Source organism: Gossypium arboreum, chromosome 9 (genome assembly GCF_025698485.1).
Source record: "Gossypium arboreum isolate Shixiya-1 chromosome 9, ASM2569848v2, whole genome shotgun sequence".
Classification (NCBI taxonomy): domain Eukaryota; kingdom Viridiplantae; phylum Streptophyta; class Magnoliopsida; order Malvales; family Malvaceae; genus Gossypium; species Gossypium arboreum.
The window spans coordinates 79,408,237-79,428,595 of NC_069078.1; the positions used below are offsets into that span (position 1 = coordinate 79,408,237).

Consider the following 20,359-nt stretch of genomic DNA (forward strand, 5'->3'; position numbering starts at 1 on the left):
AATTTTTTATTTTAACTGAATTAATTCATCAAATCAAGTTAATCGGTGGATCAGGAAATTAATTAAATCAGTTAAATATTTTTAAAATAAATTCAATTATCAGTTAGTTCAATTGAAATCAGATAATTAATAATATTATATATATTATATCTATAACTCAAACCCAATATATATATAAACTAAATGGGTGAAAGAAAAAATATTTTAACAAAAGGTTTCTTTTTCATTTCAATATTATCACAAATCACTCCATTATCATTATGTTTTTAATTTAGTTTTGTTAATGTGTTTATTTTTATCTTCTTTTAAATTTTTGAACTACAAATAAAGAAAAAATGTCATTGTATTTATTTTGTTATATTTTAACTTTTTTATACACATATTTTTAACTTGTTTGAACTAAATATATATATATATATATAAATTGATTTAAGTAACAGTTAAGAAATTTAAAATTTTGAATAATTTAATTAATAATAATTCAGCATTAACTAAATGATGATTTGAATACCCTAATTGAAGCGATTTATGCTAAAGCGAAAATAAAAGCAATTAGTGTGTATTACCTTTTAAATAATGCAAAATAAGCCTTAAACGTAATGAAACTACAAACTATTCTTTAACAAAATTAAAAATATAAAAATTGTGAAGCAAAATAAAATAATTTCTCACCCACGGATTGTGGATATATCTAATACATTTTCTTTCTTTTTTCGAATAATATTCAATAAGAGAATAAACTGAAAATCAGTATTTAATTGGTTAAAAAATAAAAACCTGTTTTAAAGTATATATCACTTTTTGACACCAGCTTCTTGTCGTATAAATTTATGAATACTTTTCATCCTTATTTCTTCAACATTTTGTCTTTTGCCTCTTTTTTCACTTCATGAAAATTAACCCTATCTTTTACGTAATGAATGGGTTGAGATTGGGTTAAAATGTATACAAGTATTTGAATTTAGTGGTTTGTATTTATTTAATATTTAAATTTTGTTAATTTAATCGGTATTTAAATTTGAAAATTATACGTTAGTTTAGTACTTTTTTAAGTATCCGATTAATATATTTAAAATATATTGACGTGACACTAATAGTCAATAGCATGGTGACATTTGACAATATCATATTTTAAAATATAAGAAAACAAAAAAAAACTTAAAATTATAAAATTATTTTGGTGCTAAAACAAAACAAATTTAGGAGGGACTGATAATGCCTCAACTCTCTAAATTTTGTAAAATTTAAGTAATATTTTTTCTAATTTTAAAAGTTTTTATGTTCACTTTTTAATTAATTCTTAAAATAGGATGAATTTGTGTTCCCAAAATTTCTAAAGTTTCTTTTAATTTGATTCCTTTATAGAATTTATAATTTTTTATCATAAATTTAGTACCATTTTTAGTTTAATTGGTAACTAATACAGAGTAGTATTTAAATATTAATTTAGTAAAATAATCAATACTTAAATAATTGCAATATTTAACATGTCCAATTTATATAAATATTACGGCTCCTCTTTATTTTTTATTTTGCCCTAGTCAAAATGTGAGATTGTCACGTGTCATCATACTATTTATTTTCAAGATCACATCAACATATTTTAACAATGTCAATGAAATACCTAGAAAAAGTATCAAGTTAGTTTCTTTTTCTAAGTTTAGATATCAATTAAGTCAAGTCAAATAAAATTTAAAACCATGTATAAATTGTTAAGTTCAAGTATAAATAAACTTTAAGATTGAAAGCAAAAGATTTTCTTATTTACTTCGGCACTCTTAATAGGTAAGGTTAAAGTATAATAGATAAATAAATAAAAGTTTTTCATTATTTAATTATTTCAATATTTGTAATGAAAATTATTGATATAATTGTAGGTTAGAATTGAAATAAATGAAAAATATTTAGCATATTATCAATGGAGCTTTTAACAGGTTAGGATAATAACAAGTATCCAATAAATATAATAAAACATTTTAAAATTAAATATAAAAAAACGACACATTATAATTTTTAAATCTAGTTATAGAATTAAAAAGTTTATAGTCAATATATCAAATATTAACTCGAAATAAATAAATAAAATTAATATTTAGTACACTAACAACATTTTTTATTCAACAAACATACTTAAAAAAATTACCATGTGCCCTTTTTTTAATATTTTATTATATTTTATACAAAACTTATCAAATTTGTAATGAAATTTAAAATTAGACATTTTTTCAAATAAATAACAGGAAAACAAAAGTTTAATGGTGAAACATTAAAAACATGTTTATCCGTAGGGGTTTGAATTTCAGCATTTAAATTCTATACTTATACTGAGCACCTAGTTCTCATTTTTTCAGGAGCATAACCCAGTATTCAACCAAATGTCACGTTTTCATAGGTGAATGCCTTCGCTTAATATTTATTAAAGGCAGGTAGGTGTCGATATAAATGTCACAAAAATATGAACATTGAACTTTCCTACTGTTTCTTTTAAGAAAAAAGAAACTCTGGTATTAAGAAAAAAACAACATACTTCAAAAATCAAACTCTATTACCCTTTTCATCTATAGTATTATCCTAAATATTTGTCTCAACATCTTAAGAAATTCATCTCGCTTTTTCATTTAAAAATATCATATTTAATTTTTTATTTAATAAAAAATTAACATTTTAAATTTAAATTCTGTATTTATAATAATTAATAATAATTCAAATTATATTTTAAACATATAATGTATGCAACAAAAAGAATCACCTTTATTACCATATCCTAGACTAATTATCATTGTCACACAACTAATGGAAAAAGAAAAGAAAAAGCATAAAACAATGGGTTTGAAAACAAGGAGCGGTTCCTTGTTTGATAATTTATAATTGGACAACAAAATTAGGTGCAGTTATCTTTGTTCTTTTTGTTAGGATGAACCCAAACGATAATAGACCATAATTAATTATAATTTAATCAAATTTAAAACCTAGATAAGGTATCCTTTTGTCAATGTTTAATGCTACAGAATTGTAGATTTTGGGAACTATTTCTTAATGGACTCTCAACTAACAATCTTTTATTTTTTTCTTCAAGCTTAAGTAAACTATATTAGATTTAATCTTTTCTTGATTTAAAATATAAATTAATAAACTTTTTTGAAAAAATAAATTAATAAACCTTAAATTGTTTATAAAAACAACCATCCACTTATTAATAATAATCCACTTTTAATATAAATTAATAAACTTTTTATTTGAAAAATAAATTAATAAACCTTAAATTAATAAACTTATTAATAAATATTTTCAAAAATAATCTAAGTTTAACACTCCACACTTATTTTTAGAAGGAGTTTAGTTCATAGAAAGTAAGATTATATATAGTAATAAAATTATCAAAATGTATAGTTATTTAGCATATTATCAAGTTAGTAGGTTACATTATCTTTCTTTCTTTTTTTTTTTTGTTTATTTGTGCGTAATATAAGATTTTGTTGCCTAATTAAAATAAGGTAAGATTAGCTAAAATAATATTTATTAAATTGTTCTTATTATACTTTTTAAACATATATAAATACAAAAGTTGGACAATTTTAGACATTATTAAAAAGAAAAATATTTATTTTGTCGTCAATGAAATTTTAGAAATTAAAATAAAATTAGAAAAATATCATATATGTCTCAAAATGTATTTAAATTTAAAAAATAATTGTAATTATGAAATTAAAAATTATGATAAATATATGTATTCTTAATTTAATTGTGAAACTAGATCTATTAAAAAGTAAAGGATTATGTAGTGTAATTGAAATTAGTACAATCCAAAAATATAAATAATAATCTAATTAAAGTCAATTCATTTTGATAAAAAATAAATCTTATTCAATTTTACTAAACTAGTTGCTTAATTTTATCTAACATTAAATTATTAAAAAAAAGAAGAAGAAGAATAAGTTACAATGGAATAAAATTATAAAACTATCATAAGATCTACATTACTATGTAAATCTTACATTACAATGGCAAAAGGGTATTGAAATTAACCCCTATATTATCAAATCTTAGCAGTAATAGGAATGCAATACATTACAAAGTGTTAAATATGACTCCTATTTTCAGTCAAATTTGAAAAATAGTCTTTCAGTTAAACTCTGTTTACTTGTTTCAATCAAACACTGATTAGTTTAGATTATTTTATTATTATTTGATCTATGAATTTAGCCTATAAATAGGCTCTTTTACAACCTTAGAAAATACACCCATTAGAGATTAGAACTCATAACACATTAGAGAATTTTGTGTTTACGTTTTGTGGGTTCTTTGTTTTCGGGTTTTTGGGGTTTAGTTTTTATCTCCATCTTTTGTACTCTTCGTTCTTTTGCCATTATAGTAAAATTATTTTTGCCCGTGGTTTTTTATCCTCTTTGGAGAGGTTTTTCCACGTTAAATTTGTGTGTTCAATTTCTCAATTTATTTCGCTATTTTCTTGTTCGTTGTTTAATCGGGTTAAAATCCTAACAAGTGGTATCAGAGCTAGTTCAATTTTCATAAATTAGCCCATTCAAAGATAGCAACAACGATGTTTGAAATTGAGAAGTTCGATGGTGAGACAAATTTCAATCTGTGGCAAGTTTGGATGATGGCAATTCTAGTTCAATCAGGCTTGAAAAAAGGTTGTTATCGGGAAAAAGCCTGAGAATCTAAATAAAACAGAATGGGAAGAGCTTGATGAAAAGGCTTTATCTGCAATCCAGTTGTGCCTCACGAATACGGTATTGCAGGAGGTATTGATGGAGAAGACCTTATCTGCCTTGTAGAAAAGGTTAGAAACTCTTTATGCGACTAAGTCTCTGGCTAACCGTTTAGTGTTGAAACAACGTCTATTTACGTTTCGCATAAACGAAGGTGAGCTTCTTAGAGATCACATCAGTCAATTCATTACTCTTTTAAATGATTTAAAGAATGTTGAGGTTCATATTGACAATGAAGATCAGGCTATGCTATTATTGTGCTCTTTACCCCCTTCATACAAGTCTTTCAGGGAGACTCTGATTTATGGCAGAGACAAACTCTCGTTCGAAGATGTGAAGGGTTATTTGTTGAGTAAAGACAAACTTGACAATGAGCTTCATTTGGATAGCAAGACAGATAGGCAAGCTTCCATTTTGGTAGCATCAAAGAAACGAGATAAAATGTGTCGCTATTGTAAAAAGTTAGGTCACGTCAAAGCAGATTGTTATAAACTGCGAATGTAACGGCCTAATTTTCAGTGGTGTCGGAAATGGTGATTTGAGATCACTAAATTCGACAAATAAGATTGAACAAGATAGTAATTTAATATTTATGAGTCAAGTAAGAATTTAGAAGAATTTGTGAAATGGTGAAATTAGTGAATTAAAAGAATTTATTAGGTCAAACGGGTCAAAAATGAGGTATCGAGACCTCAAAGTTGAAAATCGAGCTATAAATATTTTTATAAATATTTATGGAGTGTCATTGAGTTAGTATTAAAGTTTCGTTAGAAAATTTTAACGTTTGGATGGCTAATTAATTAAAAAGGATTAAATTGAAAATAGCACAAAATTTGTTAAATTGTGAGTAAATAGCTTAAGTATTTAAAAAGATGGATTTAAAGAGCAATTAGACCCAAAGGTTAATGGCTGGACGGTTTGGGTATGAAATAAGCAAGAAAACAATGTGAACAAGGGGCAAAATTGGAAATAGATAAAAGTTAATAGTTAAATAATGATGTAATTGAAAAATCTAGACATTTCTTCATATTTTCTCAGCCAAAACGCCATAGAAGGTCTGGAGAAAGCTGGTTTTCATATTTTTACATCATGTGAGTCTAATTCTTGCTTTTTCTTGATAATTTTATGTTTTTATAACTTTTACAATTAGGTCCACTTGTAGAATTCATTAGTTTTTGATTTTATGGGTGAAATTGGAAGTTACCCTGGATGGATAAGGAATTTTATGATGAATTATTATGAAATTTAAGTTCTAATTTCATATTAAGGTGGTTTTATTAAGTGATTTTGATAGGAAATGATATTTAGGACCTAATTGTGAAAAAGTTGTGAATTGAAGGTTGCTGTTGAAATTCAGAATATAAAAGGTTTTGAAATAGTTTATAATGATAAAATAAAGTGTTAATTGAGAAAAATTAGTTCAATTGATGGGTGAATTGAGTAGGGACTAAATTGTGAAAACTGTAAATTTTGGGGTAAAAGTGCAATTTCGAAATTTGAACAGCATAAATTGTGAAGTGAAATAGAAATCAAATAAATGCTAATGAGTAGAAATATTTTATATTATAGATCAAGAATCCAAAGAAGAACGAGGAAAAGAAAAAGTTGCGAAATAGTCCCTAAATTTCAATATCTTCTACAAATTAGCCAGGTAAGTTCATATGGTTGAATTTAGATGTTTATTTGTGAATGATTGAAGTTTATAATGTGTTATTATATACGAATTTGTTGTGGGATTGTGTAGATTTTGTTAATGAAAGAATAAATGTGGAAATGCAAATTAGGAAAAACGTAGGATTGAGTACGTTCGTATCGTGACGTGTGATGAATTGACGGATAAGACCATGGTTGTTCCATGGCAAAGTGTGAAATGTAGGTATGGTATCATCCATACTGAGTTGTGAAATGTAGGTATGGTATTATCCATACTGAGCTGTGAAATGTAGGTATGGTATTATCAAATCCATACTGAGTTAAGAAATGTAGGTATGGCATTTCCCATACCGAGTTGAAAAATGTAGGTATGGTATTTCAATGAGGAAAACCATACTGAGTTGTGAATCGTGGCATTGAGCAACGACGTATTCAATTTCGTAAGCCGTTTCCTAATTTGATTATAAGAAATAAAGAGAAGTGATCCAAATGGAAGAGATTGAGTAGTTATTCTTGTTGAGCTCAACTATGTGAATTATTATAACAATGGTTGTGAATCGCAGGAAACTTTAGTAAGTGTTTTGGTATTGTTTGGAAATATTATGTTTGGTAAGCATTACTTTTAACCTATGAACTTACTAAGCTTCAATAAGCTTACTTGTGTGTGTTTAATATTTTATGTAGATTGACTTGAAGTGAAGTGGGTAGATCGGATCAACACAACAAAGCACACTATCCAGATCAATTCGGTAGCTTTTGTTTTATGTTTGAAGATTTATATGGCATGTATAGAGTTTAAATGAAATGAAGTAAAGATGTTATAAACTAGTTAACAACATTTTGTACTAAAATAGTTTTTGGTTAGTAGCAGTAGTCTGAGTTTGAAAATTCACCATAAATCATAAAAATATAATTATAGGTTGAATAAAATATGAAATTAAATCTTATTGAATCTAGTTTCACATAGAAGAAACGGTGTAAGCAAAAGGCTTTCATATCAGGAGATATTTGAATTTTGTGAGACAAGGTCAGAGTGATTTTGAACTCCCTATTCTGATTTGTAAAAATTATTAAAAATTATAAAAATTAATTAGAGTCATACTATATATGTATGGATTCCTTATTGAGTCTATTTTAATAGAAATAAACGTCTTGGTTATTTGAATTCTGTACATGGAGAAATTTGGTTCGTAGTGAACAGGGTCAGAGCAGCCGAACCCTGAAACAGGGGAGACTTCAACTAATAAACTGTACTAATTGGCCCAACCAAAAATTCTAGAAAAAATTAGTAAGTAGATATATGAGCCTAGATTTGGGGAAAATTTACGGATTTAGATTTTGAGTTTTGTAACTCGAGATATGATTTTTTTTGCATCTGTAACGCAGTTGGACAGCTTGTCTGGAAAGTGTGATATAAATTGTTTGAATTTGTTTAAGTGCTCAAATAAGTTTAGTAATGCCTCGTGCTCGACTCCGGCGACGGTCTCGGGTAAAGGGGGCGTTACATTTATTGGTATCAGAGCTTTGGTTTAGTCGATTCTCGGAACGAATTTGATGTGTAAAATGTTTAAAAATACATGCCATATAAATCAGTGATAGTGTGATGTGAATGATCCGATCTAATTACTAATTTTGTTATAGATTGTAAAGATGTCGATAGACCCGATGGTACTAGTCAAGAAGAGGAAGTTAATAGTAGAATACAGACTTACGAGCAGGAACAAGTGGTAATGTCCCTATTTCTTTGATGAGAGAGGAAGAACTTAAAAATATGATTTACGGATTAATGAATCGGTGGTATCATGAAACAATACAAGGAAGAAGTCGAGCACAACAACCTCCTCCTCCCCTCTTGTACCACCGATTACAACCCTGTTGCTCCTTCTTTAATAGATGAATCTAGCAAAAGAACACCAATTGAAAAACTCGAAAAGTTTGGAGTGAAGAATTTCAAGGAGATCGGACGATGATCCGGTTAAAGCAGAGTATTGGTTAAAGAGTTTGGAGAGAGTTTTAAACAGATGATGTGTTCTCCGGAGGACTATTTGGGATGTGCGCTTTATTATTGAAAGAAGAAGCGTATAATTGGTGGGAAACCATTGAGGCGATGGTACCGCAGATAAACTTACAGGAATTCTTCCAAAACGAATTTAAGAAGAAGTATGTGGGAAAGAGATATTTAGATAAGAAGAAGAGAATTTCTTGATCTTCGACAAGGAATAAAACAATGGCGAATATGAAAGAGAATTTGTGTATCTCAAGAGATATGCTCGGGATGTTGTAAATCGACAGAGGAAGAAATGTGCATTAGATTTGAAAAAGGGCTTAATGATGAAATCGAATGATGATTGGAGGTACAGAGATTCGAATTTGTGATTTTGTCTCGATCGAGCTCAAAAGATGGAAGAAGTGTATAACGAAAGATGCAAAGAGAAAGAAGAGGTAAAGAGGTATACAAAAGAAGTTTCTCTAGACCAACTTCGACTTTTTCGCCAAAAAGTTCGAAATGATTCGTCGACTGTTATAATCCGAACGATCGAATAAAAGTAAAACGACTCAACAAGATGTCGGAGTAACTAAGAAACCAGCAGCTAGTGCTAGTAGTGTGCAAAATATTCGAGACTTAGATGTAAAATTGTGGTAGATTTCATATTGGTGAGTGTTGGGGAAGAGCCGAGCTTACTATAAATATGGTGGAACTGATCATTTTATTCGGGATTGTCCTCAATTATTAAAAGAAGATAGAGAACAAGGGAGAAGCAAGCAAATACTCCTCGAAAAGGTAAACGTTCGGGTCAAAGTAGTCTTCTTTGGACTGTTCATTCGGGAACGAGAGATCTGCACTCGATCGAGACAAGAGTACCTGCGCACATATGCTATCCGGCAAGGGAAGAAGCTTCGCTCCGGATGTGATAGCTGGTAATTTCTATCTTTTGATGATTCTCAGATATGCTTTAATTGATCCCGGATCTACACATTCATATATTTGCACCGCATTAGTGTCGAAAAAGAAAATGACCGTTGAGTCCATCGATCTTGAATTGCAAGTCACTAATCCACTAGGGCAAAGTGTGTTGGTTAATTTAATATGTCGGAATTGTCCACTTGAAAATACAAGGTGTGAATTCTCTGCTGATTTAATGTTGTTACCTTTCCGAGAATTTGATGTTATTCTTGGAATGGATTGGTTGATTGAACACGATGCCATAGTGAATTGTAGAGAAAAAGATTGATTTAAAATGTTAGATAGGGAAATAGTTTCAAATTGAGTTTGGGGATAAAAGAATGATGTCGAATTATTTCACCTTTTACATTTCGAAAATTGATTCGGAAAGGTAATGAAGCATTTTTAGCTTATATTCTTGATACTCGGGGTTCTGAATTGAAGATGGAACAATTGTCAGTTGTTAATGAGTTTACTGATGTGTTTCCTGAGGAATTACCTGGTTTACCCCCAGATCGTGAGGTTGAATTCACAATTGATGTAATTCCGGGTACAGCTCCAATATCAATAACACCGTATAGAATGGCACCAATGAGTTAAAAGAGTTGAAAACACAGTTGCAAGAGTTATTGGATTAAGGGTTCATCGGACCGAGTACATCACCTTGGGCGCTTTGTCTTATTTGTGAAAAAGAAAGATGGTTCGTTGCGATTGTGTATTGATTACGAGCGGTTGAATAAGGTAACAATTAAAATAAATATCCATTACCTCGTATCGATGATTTGTTTGATCAACTGAAAGGTGCTGCAGTGTTCTCAAAAATAGACCTTAGATCCGGTATTATCAATTTGAAGGTTAAAGAGTGTGATGTGCCAAAGATCGCTTTTGAACTCGGTATAGTCACTACGAATTTTTGGTAATGCCTTTTGGTTTAACGAATGCCCTTGCTGCATTTATGGATTTAATGAATCGAATTTTTCAGTCTTATTTGGATAGATTTGTGGTGGTATTTATTGATGACATATTGGTCTATTCAAAGACAGAATCCGAACATGCACAGCACTTGAGAATTGTACTACAGACGTTGAGAGAAAAACGGTTATATGCGAAATTTAGTAAATGTGAGTTTTGGCTTCATGAAGTTGGATTTGGGTCATATTATATCAATCAAGGAATTCGTGTGGATCCAAGTAAAGTTTCAGAGATGGTGAATTGGAAAACACCAAGAATGTAAATCGAAGTCTGAAGTTTTCGGGATTAGCGAGGATACTATCGCCGTTTTGTAAAGAATTTTTCCATGATTGCTTCACCAATGACTCGTTTATTACGTAAGAATGTTGAGTTTATGTGGTTTGATGAATGTCGTGAGCTTTGATCGATTAAAGAAAATGTTAATGAAGCTCCGGTCTTAACTCAACCGAAATCGAGTATACCGTATGTTGTGTACAGATGATGCATCTTTAAGTGGTTTGGGTTGTATGTTAATGCGATCAGAAAGGTGGTGGCTTATGCTTCACGGCAATTAAAACCACATGAAAAGAATTACCCTACACATGATCTTGAGTTAGTGCAATTGTTTTTGCCTTAAAAATTTGGAGACACTATTTATATGGTGAGAAGTGTTATATGTATACGGATCACAAAAGTTTGAAATACTTAATGACTCGTAGGAACCGAACTTAAGACAGAGACAATGGTTAGAGTTCTTGAAAGACTATGATTTGGTTATTGACTATCATCCAGGAAAGCTAATGTAGTTCTTGATGCACCGAGTCGAAAGTCATCCTTGTTTGCACTTCGCAATGAATGCTCATTTGGCTCTTAATGAAGAAGGTGTTGTATTAGTAGAATTGAAGGTAAAACCAATGTTTCTTCAACAAATTGAAGCTGCAGAATGAAGATCCAAAATTGGTCTTGAAACGGCAAATGGTTCGGGATAATTTAGATTCGAGTTCAAGATTGATGATGAAGGTATATTGCGCTATCATAATAGGATTTGTGTTCCCAATAATTCGATTTAAAGAATGATATTCTTTCTGAAGCACATAATAGTATGTATTCTATTCATCCGGTAGTACAAAATGTATGGTGATCTGAAAAAACATATTGGTGGCCTGGTATGAAAAGAGAAATTTCGAATTTATTGCAAAATGTTTGATTTGCCGCAAGTTAAAGCAGAGCATCAAGTGCCAACGGGTTTATTACAACCCATTATGATTCTGAATGGAAGTGGGAGCATATTTCAATGGATTTTGTGTCGATTGCTGTGACTCAGAAAGAAAGATTCGATATGGGTGATTGTTGATAGATTGACAAAGTCAAGACACTTTATTCCAATGTCGAGCAGATTTTTCACTTAATAAGTTAGCGAATTGTATTTGTCGAGATTGTGAGACTACATGGAGTTCCAATATCTATCATTTCGATCGGGATCCGAGGTTTACTTCAAGATTTTGGAATAAATTGCAAGAAGCCTTAGGCACCAGATTGAATTTTAGTACAACATTTCATCCTCAAACAGATGGACAATCGAGCGAGTGATTCAAATTTTAGAAGATATGTTAAGATGTTGTATACTCGAGTTTGGTGACAGTTGGGAAAGGTATTTACTGCTGGTGAGTTTGCTTACAACAATAGCTATCAGTCTAGTATAAAAATGACACCATTTGAGGCTCTTTATGGTAGAAAATGCAAGACTCCATTGTGTTGGTCTGAATTGAGTGAATAAAAATAGTTGGGGTTGATTTGATTCGAGAAACCAAGAGAAAGTCCGGATTATTCGAGATAGTCTAAAAGCGCCTGGATCGTCGAAGTCATATGCGGATTTAAAACGAAGAGACATAGAATATGCAGTGGGTGATCGAGTATTTTAAAAGTTTCACCATGGAAAAGGGTGTTACGATTTGGTAAAAAGGAAAATTAAGTCCGAGATTCATAGGGCCATATGAAATTGTGGAAAGGGTTGGTACTGTGGCTTATCGTTTGGCTTTACCTCCGGAACTTGAGAAGATTCATAATGTGTTTCATGTGTCTATGCTAAGGCAGTATAGGTCAGATCCTTCACACGTAATTCCCCATACTGAAATTAAGCTTCAACTAGATATGACTTATTCAGAAGAACCAGTGAAGATTTTGGCTCGTGAAGTTAAGGAATTGCGGAACAAAAGAGTACCATTGGTTAAAGTATTATGGCATCGACATGGGATGGAGGAGGCAACCTGGGAAATAGAGGAGTCAATGAGATCACAGTATCCAAATCTATTTTCAGTAACAAATTTCGAGGACGAAATTTTTAAAGGGGAGAGTTATAACTACTAATTTTCAAAGGTGTCGGAAATGGTGATTTGAGATCACTAAATTCGACAAATAAGATTGAACAAGATAGTAATTTAATATTTATGAGTCAAGTAAGAATTTAGAAGAATTTGTGAAATGGTGAAATTAGTGAATTAAAAGAATTTATTAGGTCAACGGGTCAAAAATGAGGTATCGAGACCTCAAAGTTGAAAATCGAGCTATAAATATTTTTATAAATATTTATGGAGTGTCATTGAGTTAGTATTAAAGTTTCAGTTAGAAAATTTTAACGTTTGGATGGCTAATTAATTAAAAAGGATTAAATTGAAAATAGCACAAAATTTGTTAAATTGTGAGTAAATAGCTTAAGTATTTAAAAGATGGATTTAAAGAGCAATTAGACCCAAAGGTTAATGGCTGGACGGTTTGGGTATGAAATAAGCAAGAAAACAATGTGAACAAGGGCAAAATTGGAAATAGATAAAAGTTAATAGTTAAATAATGATGTAATTGAAAAATCTAGACATTTCTTCATATTTTCTCAGCCAAAACGCCATAGAAGGTCTGGAGAAAGCTGGTTTTCATATTTTTACATCATGTGAGTCTAATTCTTGCTTTTCTTGATAATTTTATGTTTTATAACTTTTACAATTAGGTCCACTTGTAGAATTCATTAGTTTTTGATTTTATGGGTGAAATTGGAAGTTACCCTGGATGGATAAGGAATTTTATGATGAATTATTATGAAATTTAAGTTCTAATTTCATATTAAGGTGGTTTTATTAAGTGATTTTGATAGGAAATGATATTTAGGACCTAATTGTGAAAAAGTTGTGAATTGAAGGTTGCTGTTGAAATTCAGAATATAAAAGGTTTTGAAATAGTTTATAATGATAAAATAAAGTGTTAATTGAGAAAAATTAGTTCAATTGATGGGTGAATTGAGTAGGGACTAAATTGTTAAAAGCTGTAAATTTTGGGGTAAAAGTGCAATTTCGAAATTTGAACAGCATAAATTGTGAAGTGAAATAGAAATCAAATAAATGCTAATGAGTAGAAATATTTTATATTATAGATCAAGAATCCAAAAAGAACGAGGAAAAGAAAAGTTGCGAATAGTCCCTAAATTTCAATATCTTCTACAAATTAGCAGGGTAAGTTCATATGGTTGAATTTAGATGTTTATTTGTGAATGATTGAAGTTTATAATGTGTTATTAGATCTGAATTTGTTGTGGGATTGTGTAGATTTTGTTAATGAAAGAATAAATGTGGAAATGCAAATTAGGAAAACGCAGGATTGAGTACGTTAAGATCGTGACGTGTGATGAATTGATTGGATAAGACCATGGTTGTTCCATGGCAAAGTGTGAAATGTAGGTATGGTATCATCCATACTGAGTTGTGAAATGTAGGTATGGTATTATTCATCTTGAAATGTGAAATGTAGGTATTGTATTATCAAATCCATCTTGAGTTAAGAAATGTAGGTATGGCATTTCCCATACCGATTTGAAAATGTAGGTATGGTATTTCAATGAGGAAAACCATACTGAGTTGTGAATCGTGGCATTGAGCAACGACGTACTCAATTTAAATAAGTCGTTTCCTAATTTGATTATAAGAAATAAAGAGAAGTGATCCAAATGGAAGAGATTGAGTAGTTATTCTTGTTGAGCTCAACTATGTGAATTATTATAACAATGGTTGTGAATCGCAGGAAACTTTAGTAAGTGTTTTGGTATTGTTTGGAAATATTATGTTTGGTAAGCATTACTTTTAACCTATGAACTTACTAAGCTTCAATAAGCTTACTTGTGTGTGTTTAATATTTTATGTAGATTGACTTGAAGTGAAGTGGGTAGATCGGATCAACACAAAAAGCACACTATCCAGATCAATTCCGGTAGCTTTTGTTTTATGTTCAAGATTTATATGGCATGTATAGAGTTTAAATGAAATGAAGTAAAGATGTTATAAACTAGTTAACAACATTTTGTACTAAAATAGTTTTTGGTTAGTAGCAGTAGTCTGAGTTTGAAAATTCACCATAAATCATAAAAATATAATTATAGGTTGAATAAAATATGAAATTAAATCTTATTGAATCTAGTTTCACATAGAAGAAACGGTGTAAGCAAAAGGCTTTCATATCAGGAGATATTTGAATTTTTGTGAGACAAGGTCAGAGTGATTTTGAACTCCCCTGTTCTAATTTGTAAAAATCATTAAAAATTATAAAAAATTAATTAGGAGTCATACTATATATGTATGGATTCCTTATTGAGTCTATTTTTAATAGAAATAAACGTCTTGGTTATTTGAATTCTGTACATGGAGAAATTTGGTTCGTAGTGAATAGGGGTCAGAGCAGCCGAACCCTGAAACAGGGGAGACTTCAACTAATAAACTGTACTAATTGGCCCAACCAAAAATTCTAGAAAACAATTAGTAAGTAGATATATGAGCCTAGATTTGGGGAAAATTTACGAATTTAGATTTCGAGTTTTGTAACTCGAGATATGATTTTTTTTGCATCTGTAACGCAGTTGGACAGCTTGTCTGGAAAGTGTGATATAAATTGTTTGAATTTGTTTAAGTGCTCAAATAAGTTTAGTAATGCCTCGTGCTCGACTCCGGCGCGGTCTCGGGTAAAGGGGGCGTTACAGCGAAACAAAAAAGCTGCTGAGAGTAACGAGGAAGATGTAGCTGGTGCTAATTTGGCCAATGAAAATGGGGATGATTTCTTGTTAGTGTCAACAAGTGATAACACCAAGCTCACGTCCTAGTGGATCCTAGATTCAGGATGTTCTTTCCACATGTGTCCCACTAGAGAATCGTTCTCCACATACAGTTCGATTGAAGGTGAAGTTGTGCGCATGGGAAACGATTCATCTAGTAAGGTAATTGGTATTGGTACTGTTAAAATTAAGATGCACGATGGGACGATTAGGACACTCTCAGATGTCAGGTATGTACCTGATTTACGAAAGAATTTCATCTCCTTAAGTATTTTAGACTTGAAAGGATGCAAAATCAACATCGAGTCGAGCGGTATTAAAGTATCTCGTGGAGTTCTCGTTTTGTTAAAAGGTAAAAGAACCGGTAGTCTTTATATTCTAAAAGGTTATACAGTGACCGGTGAAATCAGATGTCCCTCGTCCGTTACGGAGTTGAAGTCAACTTGTTTGGAGCGAAGGCAACTTGGTCATAGGAGGGAAAAATGTATGACTATTTCGTTGAAGAGAGGTTCTCTTTTGGATGCAGGTTTTGAAAAGTTAGGGCACTATGTTTGTGAAAATCAGACTCGTGTTAGTTTTGATTTGGCAGTGTACAAGTCGAAAGCTAGAAGTCTTCTAGTTTCTAAGCACAAATTCGACTCAGTTAATTCCTTGCATAGTTCAAGATAGGCTCATGGCGGGCTTTGGCAAAGATGGCTTTGTGAAAATATGAGTCAAGGTGGAGATTTGTTACATACGACTCCTATTTTCATTCAAATTTGAAAAATAGTTTTTCAGTTAAACTCTATTTACTTGTTTCAATCAAATACTGATTAGTTTAGATTATTTTATTATTATTTGATCTATGAATTTAGCCTATAAATAGGCTCCTTTACAACCTTAGAAAATACACTCATTAGAGATTAGAACTCATAACACATTTAGAGAATTTTGTGTTTACGTTTTGTGAGTTCTTTGTTTTCGGGTTTTTGGGGTTTAGTTTTTATCTCCATCTTTTGTACTCTTCGTTCTTTTGCCATTATAGTAAAATTATCTTTGCCATTGGTTTTTTTATCCTCTTTGGAGGGGTTTTTCCACGTTAAATTTGTGTGTTCAATTTCTCAATTTATTTCGCTATTTTCTTGTTCGTTGCTTAATCGGGTTAAAATCCTAACACAAAGGAATGAGGGGTATTGAAATTATCCCTTATATTATCAAATCTTAGCACTAATAAGAATGCAATATTATCATCTCAAGGTAATCTTTGGAATACAAATAAAGAAATATAATTTCGTCGTTTCCTTGAGATTTAATTCCATGAACCAAACGCACTTTTAAGATGTGTTTGGTTAGGTGGAAAAGTGGATGCATGTTAGGATGGAGTGAAAAAGTGGAAAAAATAAATAAATTTTAAGTGTGTTTTGTAGAAGGAAAAGTGAAGGGAAATAAAATAGGAGAGATGATGGTAAAAGTACCATAGAAACGCCTCTATTAGGAGTTGAACTGTATTTTGTCCCATTTACTAAAAAATGAACAAATTAGTCCCTATTCATTAAATCAAAACAAATTGATCCTTTTTATTAAAAATTCCATTCATTTTTACTATTAAAAACGGGCACAGTTGATGAAACAACCAAATAGTAACATTTCACATGCCATGTATACCTCATGCACATACATGGACCAAAATTTAATAATAGAAATGGATAAAATTTTCAACAGAAGGACCAATTTGCTCTTTGATTTCACATACAATGACCAATTTGCCGATATTTTACCAAGAGATGATCACTTTTTATCCTAATACATAAAAGTAATCCTTCCAATTTGAAATGATAGAGGGTAGAGAAAATGAGAGAGATATGAATGTTACTTCAAATTTATGTATTTTTAAATGTTTTATTTTCTATCATTTTATTTTTTAACTCTACCAAACAATAGACGAAAAGAATTTTTTTTTCAATGTTTCCATATTTCCTACCAAACACACCTAAAGAAAGGAAATTTATATTTTTGGTCTGTCTATTTTTCTATCCCTTCAATTTTTTATTTTTTCAATTTTCTTTTCATTCTAACGAGATGGTTTTAAAAATACCCACTCATAGATCTCATGACTAAATTTTAAATAAAAATACAAACTTACCATTAATTAATTACTTCCTATTCTATTTTTTATTTTTATTAAATATTAAATAAAAAATCAAGTTATTTATAAAATCATTTTCATTATTATAAATGAATTAAATTATAAATTACATCATATATAAGCATATCTTAAATATAATATATTCTTTCAATTAATATTAGATAATGACACACCCAAAAAGTTAAAAAGATAATCAATGAAATTTTTTAAATAATTACATATTATAGTGGTTCAAAATAGAAATAAATAAGCGCTAATGAATGCTTAAATGAAAAAAAAAAGGTAGAAATAGAGATGCAATATTCCGGCAATGATACTGATAGAGTTCCGTGCTTAGACGGTGACCGGAATACCAAAAAAGTAGGATTCGAGGAAGTTGTTAACGGAGAAGACACTAATATGGTGGTTGATTTTGATTAATAGCCGATTATGTCTTTTAAAGATAAGCTGTTGGGGGAGGCGTTGTCTCAGCGGATGAGAATCATAAAGGAATTTTAGGAAAGAATGAGAGTGATTTTGAACTTCTAGAAGGAGACGTGAATATGTCAATGGTTAATGAGATTCCGGCAATAGCTTTATCAGATCGTATCAAGGACATTTTGTTCAAAAAATGGAGTTGACAGTTATCCTCAAGTTGTTAGGGCGTAACATTGGATACAATGTGTTGCATAATCATATCTTCAATATCTGGAAACCCAAAAAATCATTTCATCTAATGGATACCACTAATGGATATTTTTTAGTTAAATTTCAAGATATTGATGATTACAACAAAGTCTTAACATAGGGTCCATGGATCATTTTCGGACAATATCTTACTGTACAATCGTGGACAAAAATGTTCAATCCAGCACAGCCTTACCCTAGCACGGTGATGGCTTGGATTCATTTACCGGGTCTTCCGGGTTACCTCTACAAACGGAAAATTATTGAAGCTATTGGAGGACTAATCGGAAAAATCGTAAAATTAAACTTACAAACTGATAACAGAACTAGGGGACGATTTGCCCGTTTGGCAGTATTCATCAATCTCGACATACCCCTAGTCTCTCAAATATTGGTTAACGATGTCGTCTAATGGGTTGAGTATGAAGCATTCTTGACAGTTTGCTTCAGTTGTGGTAAATACAGTCATGTCAAGGAGCTTTCCCCGTCGGTGGGGGAAAATTCGGTCGCGAGGAGTTTCGTAGATACAACGATGGTGGCCTCCAACAAAGCTGTCGGTGACGGTGGTGAGGAAAGGAGAGTTGATTACGGGCCGTGGATACTGGTAGAGAGGAAATCAAGGCGTAATTTACTCGATTCTCATAATGGGGTAGCTAAATCGGGCAAGGTTTCATTGGGGTCCAGATTTGCGCATTTGATTGTTGAAAGAGATTTAAGAGGTGATTTAAGGAAATCTGTTGAGGGATTTTCGGGGGAAAAGGGAGAAGATAGTGTGGTGGGGGATTAAGGGGTAATAAAAATAGGGTTAAGTCTTTAAAGGGTTTGGGTTATGAAGTTGGAGTGGGCCGTGGAACTGAGGCAGACTTTAGGCCTTCGGTTGGGCCGTTTTCGATGGCCAATAATAATAGGTCAAGTATAGTTGGGTTGGGCCTGGGCATGGGTGATTTTAGCCTTAAATCTTTAGAGAAAAGGCCAGAGGGTTCAGACAGATGGTTACAATGTAACAAGGACTCGAAAATTAAATCAACCTTTTTTAATCCTGATTCAATTCTTATTTGTAGGTTTAGTGCATGCAAAGAGAGATGATGCAGGGCTTTGCGGGCCGTCGAAGGTGAAGCTTAGTGGGCCAAGTGAAGATAGGTTTGGGCAGTTTGATCCTTTAGCGCCAGGCAGGCCAAAATCCAGTGGACTGAATAGTTTCTTATTAAACGGGGCAAATAACATTTTGGAAATGCATAATGTGGAGCAGAATATTGTGAATGCACAATTGGGGTCTTCAGGAAAAATAGGAAATAGTTTGATCCTTAATAATCCCATGTTCGAAGGACCTAACAAAACTGTTGTTGATTTAGACGCTTCTCTTTTAGACCCAAAACATCACTCGGCTGTTATTTTTAATGAAAACAATATGTCAAAATCATCCAAAGGTGACAAGAAAAATATTTTGGTTAACACTAATAAATATTTTTCTGGCTCTAAAGGGCGTGGTTCTGAGAATAAAGTGGGTTTTAGCCGTGGTGGAGTGTTCCTTAATCGTACGTTCAATGATAAAGGAAGTAGATTAAAAAATACCGGAATTTCTCTAATTCTTTTGATAGAGGCTATAAGCTCCATGGCTAAACTCATCAATTTAGATGTTGAAGGTGGAGCTGAGGAGATTAGTGGCAGCGATGATAGACAGATTGGTGGCCTTGATTCCACGTCGGCTTAATACGGTGGTATTTTTAATATTATCAGTTTTAATTATGAATTTTACTATTTTTTGCTTAAATTGTCAAAGTTGTGCAAGCATAAAATTTCCCTGTATTTTTTGGGAATACAATAGAGAACATAAGCCTGATTTGATTGGCCTTTTGGAAGCAAGGGTAAGTAGTGTCAAAGCAGATTCTGTTATTGCTAAACTTGGTTTGGATTTTTCGCATTGTGTGGAGGCTGTGGGCTTCTCAGGTGGAATTTGGATTAGATGGAAAAATACAATTTCTATGGATATTTTGGGAAATTATTCCCAATTTATTTTAATTAGAATATCTGGAGTTCCTTTTCGAGAATTAATTTTGGTTACCTTTGTGTATGGAAGTCCTAATGGTCAAAAGGGAAGCAATTATAGGAAGCTCTTAAGTATACTGTGCCGAGGGATACGACTCATTGGTTAGCAATTGGTGATTTCAATTCTATCCTTGATCATTATGAAAAAAAAAGGA

General features: G+C 31.3%; 1 long non-coding RNA gene across 1 annotated transcript; it reads left to right on the forward strand.

The window, feature by feature from the left end:
* Positions 1-5,751: 5,751 nt before the first annotated feature.
* Positions 5,752-7,359, forward strand: LOC128280571 (uncharacterized). The gene is made up of 3 exons (XR_008270665.1): positions 5,752-5,824; positions 6,303-6,384; positions 7,071-7,359. It is a non-coding gene; the product is annotated as an uncharacterized LOC128280571 (long non-coding RNA).
* Positions 7,360-20,359: the final 13,000 nt, after the last annotated feature.